Source organism: Drosophila ficusphila, unplaced genomic scaffold, assembly GCF_018152265.1.
Source record: "Drosophila ficusphila isolate 14025-0441.05 unplaced genomic scaffold, ASM1815226v1 contig_299, whole genome shotgun sequence".
Classification (NCBI taxonomy): Eukaryota; Metazoa; Arthropoda; class Insecta; order Diptera; family Drosophilidae; genus Drosophila; species Drosophila ficusphila.
The window spans coordinates 41,212-49,553 of NW_025064203.1; the positions used below are offsets into that span (position 1 = coordinate 41,212).

At 32.1% G+C, this 8,342-nt stretch overlaps 1 long non-coding RNA gene across 1 annotated transcript; it reads right to left on the reverse strand.

Annotated features, from left to right (window-relative positions):
- Nucleotides 1-7,136: 7,136 nt before the first annotated feature.
- LOC108098689 lies at nt 7,137-8,077 on the reverse strand. The gene is made up of 3 exons (XR_001771863.2): nt 7,790-8,077; nt 7,600-7,728; nt 7,137-7,522 (listed from the first exon to the last, which is right to left on the reverse strand). It is a non-coding gene; the product is annotated as an uncharacterized LOC108098689 (long non-coding RNA).
- Between the last annotated feature and the right edge of the window lie 265 nt (nt 8,078-8,342).

Sequence of the window (8,342 nt, forward strand, 5' to 3'; positions counted from 1 at the left end):
GCTTTTAAATATCTTGATACATCATTTATCATTGTTTATAGGAGTCCCGGATATCCTATAGCAAGATTTCGAAATGAAATTATAAATGACGTTCAAAGAGTTCGCAGTATGGAAAATAATAAAGTGGTTATATTAGGAGATTTTAACATATGCAGGTCCACACGAACTGATTCCTTAGAGGAAATTCTAAATGCTCATAACCTTGTACCAATTAATAGTAGTCCAACGACAAAGCATCAAACGCAAATAGATTGGTTTTTTGCTGATACTGGTATTTCAGAAGCTGTTGCCCTTACATATGAGACCCCATACAGTCATCATGATGGTGTTTTCTTAAAAGTGTAGCCTATAAGTAATTATGTATAAGTTAATAATTAATTTCTTGGATAACGTATTTTCTATAATTGTACAAGTATGTTAAGTTGTTATTTGTATTTATTAAGGGTTATTTAATTAAGTACCTAATTGTATAAATAAATTGTATAAAATTAAGTCTTGGTTTAAAATAATGTGCAATTTAATTTTTAAGTAGTTAAAATTTCCCCCTCGTGGATTGAGACCTTGTCGTGGTGTGGGGGCTGAGTACGTGAATTTCGAAATAAAAATTTACAGAAACTAGCAGCAATCCTTTAAAATTAAATGTTGTTTTAATTAATACATTTTACACAAATTCAAATATTGCAATTTTCCGATTTTCATTAAACTTTTTTCGAAATTTAATAATCCTTAAAGAAAATCTTAAAGAAAAACCATGTTTGTATAACAAAAAACATAAAAAAAAACAGAGATGTAATAGTTTTGTTTTGTATAGATTTTTCGATCGGTCCCAAGGCAGCTATATAATATCGTTGTCCGAATTTAAAGAAATTTTTTTAAATTCAATGCTTCTTAAAAACTTTATACTCAAATAAAAATCATGGGCGTGGGATAAAAAACAACGAAGTTATCAATTAATTCCCATTAATTCAATATATATTTTTCGATCTTTCCTATGGCAGCTATAAGATATAGTTGTCCGATTTTTATGAAACTTTTTTCTCAATATAAGGGTTGTTAAAAAACTTGATATTAAAAAAATCATGCTCGTGGGATAAAAAACAACGATGTTATCAATTTATTTCCATTAATTCTATATATATTTTTCGATCTCTCCTATGGCAGCTATATGATAGAGTTATCCGATTTTGTTCAAATTTTATCCGAAATTCAATAACAGTTAGAAAACGCCATCTTGAAGAATTCAAGTCGATCTGATCAAAAACAACAGAGTGAGAATTTTTTATTTCATTCTCTTGTATTGGAGCTATCCGATATAGTCGGCCGATCCGGCTCGTTCCGACTTATATACTGCGTGCAATAACTACACAACTTTTGAGAAAGTTTCAGCAAGATAGCTTCAAAACTGAGAGACTAGTTTACATAGAAACCGACAGGAGGACAGACGGACAGACGGACAGACGGACAGACAGACAGACAGACAGACGGACAGACGGACAGACGGACAGACGGACAGACGTACATACATATTTCGATTCAGATGGTGATGCTGATCAAGAATATATATACTTTATGGGGTCTGAGGTGTCTCCTTCACTGCGTTGCAAACTTCTGACTGAAATTATAATACCCTCTGCTCTGCAAGGGTATAAAAAATTAAATGTTAAAGAAAAGAAAGTAAAGTAAATAAAAATGCGTACCTAATAATGTGCCTTCCATTACATAATATTATTTTATTTTAATTTATTTAAATTAATTTCAATTTCAAAATCAAGATAAATATATTAAGTGTACCTAGTTAAGTGCCCTGCACTGTATTTCAATTTCAAAACCAAGTTAATTATTTAGTGTACCTAGTTAAGTGCCCTGCATTGTATAATATTAGTTTATTTTAATTTATTCAAATTAATTTCAAATTCAAAACCAAGTTAATTATTTAGTGTACCTAGTTAAGTGCCCTGCACTGTATAATATTAGTTTATTTTAATTTATTCAAATTAATTTCAATTTCAAAACTAAGTTAATTATTTAGTGTACCTAGTTAAGTGCCCTGCATTGTATGAATGCAATTTCAGTATGCATTGAGGTAGGTCAGCAAAGCTCTGATCGGACGGAAGAGCAAAACAAAAGAAAATATAAAAAAAGTACAGCTTCGATTGGCGCGTGGGTAGATACGGGCGCATGAGCCAGAAAGAGACGGGATACCGCTCATAGACTACACTGACAAAAATTTGCGGAGGCCAAAAAAAATTGTAAATTAAGAACAAGTGAGAGCCTCAAACAGTACTTAGGCATATTCACCAAAAATGATTTTTTTTTTTTTTTATTATTATTAATTATTAATTTTTAACACTTACTTTTATTATGGTTGCATCGGTGAAAGATCTTTCGCCGACCTGTAGGGGAGTCAAAAGTGTTTGGGTTGTTTGTTTGTTTTTGTTTCACTTGTTCTACTCTTAGGGTGGTTTTGGTTTCACGTAACTGTATTTTGCTGCACTTTTATTTCACTCTCCTGCGCTTGTGGTACACTCAAAAAAAATAATGGATTTTACCTCCACCATCTTTCACTTGAATATTAACAAAAAATTATAAAACAAGAAATGAACGAAAAAAATAAAAGAAAAGCAAAATAATAAAAAATAATAATAAGAAGAAACTTAATAATATTACAAAATAATAAATTTGAAAATAATAAAAAAAAATTATAAAACAATAAATGAGAGAAAGAAAATAAGCCAAAAATAATAAAAAATAAAAATAAGAAGAAACTAACAATATTACAAAATAATAACTTTGAAAATAACCAAAAAATTGAAAGATAACAAATATAATAAACTTAAAATAAATCAGGAACAAAATAAGGTATCGATGCAAATCCGGGGAAGTTTTGCGACCAATTTTTCTTTCTTTTCTTTTTGTTTCAGGCACCAGAAAAAAAATAAATTGGGGTTATAACCGCGTGGTTTTGGGCGCACCGATTACACGTTTTTTTTTTTTTCACTGTATCTGATATTCTTGAGCCACTACCACCTTTTCTTTTTTTTTTTTTGTTTTTGCACGCTTTATTTAATTATTTCATGCGGTATGTAGAGTTTGGGAATTGAAACGTTTATTTTTTTTTTTTCTGCTACTCCTTTTAGTCAGTTAGCCAGGCTACAGCAGCGGCTGAGAGTTTAGGTTCCATGAAGATAGAAGAGCGCCAAGATTGGCGAGATTAATTTTGGTGCAAAATAGCACATGGTGCCAGATCTACGTATAAAACGTAAGAATTGAAAAAAAACTATGTAAAATGGCATTTTTTATCAAAATAATTACCAATAAAGGTCTGGCCAGAAAGCTAGAGGGATTTCTCTCCTTTTATATATATGGATGGCGGCGGACGGGTATTTCAATAAACTTCCACAAAAAAACTTAACCTCATTGGGTTTTTCTTTTAAATTTTTGGAGCTGCACTTTTTTTACGTCTGTAACGTTGGACGATCCGGAAGAAAAGAGAACGTGGGTAAGCTTGACTTAGCGGACGTACCCCCCAGCTAAGGCATAGGAATGCATTTCCCCACGCAATCGACTAGTTTTAAGTATGACTGTTCGATCTGCATTAGTGCAAATACTGCACGCTAGGTGGAGCGGCCGATAGTGTAGAGTTGCCACTTCGGTGAGTCACGATATCAATAATTATTTACAAAACATTCTTGGCCAAATTTATTTTGCCTACTTTTGGTGGACTGAAGTGACAAGCGCCACTACAAAACCTCCCGGCCAAAATCACACTTGGCCTTGAAGACAAGTGGGATACACGCTGTCACGAAAGATCTATTGTTTGATAACTTTGGCGTGGTATTTGCCAATAATATTACCCTGAAGATCTTCCAACTCGTCTAATACGTGATTTAACGAATGTAGGAGCTAATTTAGCGTTAAATCCTATGACGAAATTGCTCTGTTGAAAGTTTCGGCGGAACACTTCCTGACCTACTTTAAGGGGTTATATCCAGTTGCGAGCCCGAAAAAATGACCTTTTTTGTAAATTATTTCTGGAGTGGCTTTTTATTGTATATATACGTGTTGTATATGAAAAGTTAGATAATTTCTTGTAGTTTCAGAATACATTTTCAAAAAAAAATATATATGGTTTCCGTCGATCCTGTAGAGGATCTTCTGAGGGTCCACTTAAAAAAGGCGTTTTGCGGTGAGGAAGATATCTCTGATCCAAATTATCAGAAATACAAAAAACCAAAAGGATTACGCAAAGAATAGACAAATGCTGGTAATGAGACTTGGGAAATTTTGATTTTTGACAAAATGACGGCTTCCCAAACATAAAACTTTGTTTTTGGCACAAAAATTTCAATTTTAAGTGGCTAAAAAAATCGAAATTTTTGTCGGAGCCAAAATTCCAAGTTTCATTACCTGAAAAAATATCTAAGAAGAGAATGTGAAAGTTTCAAGTCAATCGGACAAGCCGTCTCTGAGAAATTTTCCTCACCGACTTGGAAGACATCGTTTCGAGAAAAACGCATTTAAAGTTTTGGCTACTAGTTGAACTACGTGGGAGACGTCTTTATAAATACACTCAATACTCCAAAACTATTTACCGGAATACTGTGAAATTTTCAGACAATATTCTTAGATATATATATATTCAAAATTGGCAAAAAAAAAATTCGATTTTTTCAAAATTGCAACTTGATATAACCCCTTAAAGGACACCTCACGATTCCTTAAATTATAAATTTCTTCATTTCGATCGTGTTGGGTTTGAATGCCCTGTTTAGCTTTTACTCGCATAAGACCCAAAGAATCGTCTTTACTAAATTGAATGGTACGATCCTCCAGAATATTTAAGTTTCTCAACAACTTGTACGACGAACCATCCGTTATCATATGCTGACCAAAAACTAATCGATATGGGGTAGAATTTAAGGCAGTGTGTAGACTAGATCGCAAGGAACAACAAATTTTACTTAGATTTTCATCCCAATTGGTTTGGTTTGGATGAATATACGCTTTAATACCTGAAATAACTGACCTATTCACACGTTCAGAGGAATTTCCTTGTGGTGCATAGGCGGCAGTATAGGCGTGCGATATTCCATAATTTTGCAAGAGTTTATTAAACGCATTGGATCTAAATTGAACTCCGTTATCGGAAATCAACCTTTCTGGTACCCCGAAGCAATGAAAAAGGTCCTGTTCCAAAAATGGTAGAATAGCGTCAACTGTAAATTTTTTTACAGCTTTTAGAAAAGGAAATTTTGTATAATTATCTAAAACTATGAAGATTCCTATGTTGCCAGGTTTAGATCGCGGGTAGGGACCCAAAAAGTCAACAAAAAGTGTCTGAAAGAAACGATCACTTTCCTCTGATTTCTGTAAAGGATGTAGCATGTAACGAACTATTGGAGAATGAGCTGATGTTAGGGACAAAACGTATAAGCGGAGCACGCGGTATCCTCGGCTTTTAATTTTTTTAGTCTGGTCGGCTTGAGGTGGGTTAATAGAAAAACCGCATCGTTTAATGCTCAAATGCTAGTAAAAATAACTAAATTCGCGTACTGTATTTTTTTAGAAAAAAGAGAAAGGATAGCAAATGAAGAAGGCTTAAGAGGGGAAAGAATTTGAAAACAAAAAAAAAAAGAGAAGGAGTACACTTGCCAAAAAAAATACATCATTCCTTTTTTACTACGCAAAAAAAAATTGCGAAGTGCCCACCCTACCTTTATCCTATTGGTCCTACATTGCATCGATAAGATCCCTTGGAATGATTACAAAATACCTAAACCCTTGGACCACCATGATCCCCAGTTAGGAGATACTTATCTAAAATTCATTTTTTTTTTATCTTTATTATTTATACACAAAAAGAAAAAAAAGTAGTCATTTCATATACGAGGAAATTTTGTTGTTGTTTTTATTCTTCTTCTGCTTTGGGAAATAAAAGAAAACCAAAAAAAAATTAAATTAATTTTGGCAAAAGAAATAAAAATGGTTTAGTATTGTTTTATTTTTTTTTTTTTTTTAATGAGAGACCAACTTCATGCTTCTTATTTTTATTTTACATTATAATCAAAAAACAATTATTCTTGCTTATTTATTTAAATTTAGGTTTACAAATTCTATAATAAATTTTTTCCTACTCGATAATTTTTTTCAGTGTATTAAGTTAAGTTTTAATTTCAATATATTATTTTTAAAAATGGCAAAGATAATTATAATTTTTTAAATGGCAAAGATAATTATAATTTGTTTAAATGGCACAGGGAAATATGTTGCTGGAAAAGAACGGGGTTAATAATATATAATAGAATGCGGTAATATAATATATAAAAAAAAGGATAATAATATAAAAAAATAAAAAAATAATAATAATAAAAGAAAACTATTAATGAAAAATTAAACAAAAGTGTAAACGGTAAGGAAAAAGTAAAAGTTTTAATTTGCAGTGACTGCGAAACTTTTGAAACCACCCTCGCTAGAAAAGCTCATTATCTTTATTAAGTTGGCTTTACATATCGAGCTTTGGCAGTAACGCAACACTGAGAAAAATTAAGTGAGCTCAAATCAAAAAATAATGCAAATAATAATTTAAATTAAAATAAGTTTTAACCAATGACGAAAATAACCAAATAAAAAAAGGAAATCATAATAAATGAAAATATAATAATGAAAGAAAACTTACTTAATTAATTCCGGTGGCGAAAGATCTTTTGCGACGGTCGGCTGGAACAAAACTTTCTTGCTCCATTTTTTTTCACTTTTTGGTTTCCTTCTTTTCTTTTTTAAAAGATTAAATCGGCATGGTTATACTAAATTTTTTTTCTCTGTATTGGGATTTCACAAATGATAATTTTGAATACACTTTAATAATATATCAACCGATTCTTTTTTCTTTTCCGCAACATTTTTTCCTTCACAATTTGGCCATTTTTTAATTAATTTTTAATTTTTGTTTTATACTATTATTAAGGTTCTATTTATTTATTTAATTATTTCTATATATATATATATTTTAATTTTTTTTTCTTTTTTTTACAGAAGGGAAAAAAAAGGTAGATTTTAAATAACTCTAATTTATTCTTTTAGCGTAATCATTTTTTTTCCTTTTAATTTGTATGTAACTGTTTATCTTATTTTTTTTTTAGTGTGTCGGGAACCACAAATAAAAAAAAAATTCATTTTCGTTTCTTTCTTGACTTCAGAACAGCTTTCTAGATATATACATGGATATATTAAAATTTTTCGTTTTGCACATTATTCTTTTCTTTTTACGGTTTTTTTTTTCCATTTTTCACTTTATATATTATTTGTTTCACTGTAATTGTTTTTTTTTTTTTTCAGGCTGCACGTGTTAGGTTAATTTTTGGTGGGGAATTTTAGTCATAGTTTTTAAGCACTATTTTTAAGCATGGGTTTTCTTGGCTAATTTAATTTCCAATTTCCACTTTTACTCAATTTTCCGCTGGCTGCTGACTTTTCCCAGGACGGCCTTAACCTCTGCATACAAAAAAAATTCCGCTGCCAAGCCCTGGATTGGTTTTTTTAAGTCGAAGAGAAAATTAGGACTAGGAACACTTGAGGCGACGAATATATTTTTATATTTACCCTGGGTGGACCTGGCACGTGGCAGTGGATAGTAGTTTTTCCTTTTTTTGTTCACTAGCAAAACCAAAAAGAAACCAGCAAATGATCTCCTCCTCTGCAGTTTCCTCAGCTTTGAGCTTTAAGCTTTATCTAAATTATGTTTTTGGTTAGCGATCGAAGAGTTCTCAAGACCAAAAAAAAAAAAACTTACAATTTGCTTCTGTTGGTAGTCACCTTTTGTTTTCTTGTTAAACTGAGACGTCTGGTCTCGTTGGCTGCCAAATGGAAAAGACTTGGCTTGGAGCCGTAAGAGTGTAAGTGAGCCGAAGCCGGAAATAAGCCTCTCTCTCGAAGGAAAAATGACAGTGACACTGACACTGACAGACGATTTGTCAAAAGGGACAGCTGATCCTTAGGTTGCCAGTCGGCTTCGAACCTAGATGGCGCCACCCGATCTTAACAGAATATTTATGCAAAATATAAACCAAATAAACCAAATAAAAAACCAAAAAAAACAACTGCATACTTTGCGGATGGGAGCTCGAACAAGCCCTCTCTACAAGGAGGTCTTAACGGTTTGTTTGAACTTTTTGTGCACCTGCAAATTTCACAGCGATTTATATAATCTCTTACGTCTTTTACTAAGTTAGGCCAATAGTAAAAACGGCGTAGTCGTTCTAAAGTTTTGTTTATGCCACAGTGTGACGATAGTGGGTCATCATGCGCAATTCGCAAAGCTACAGGCACTAACTCCAGAGGAAGCC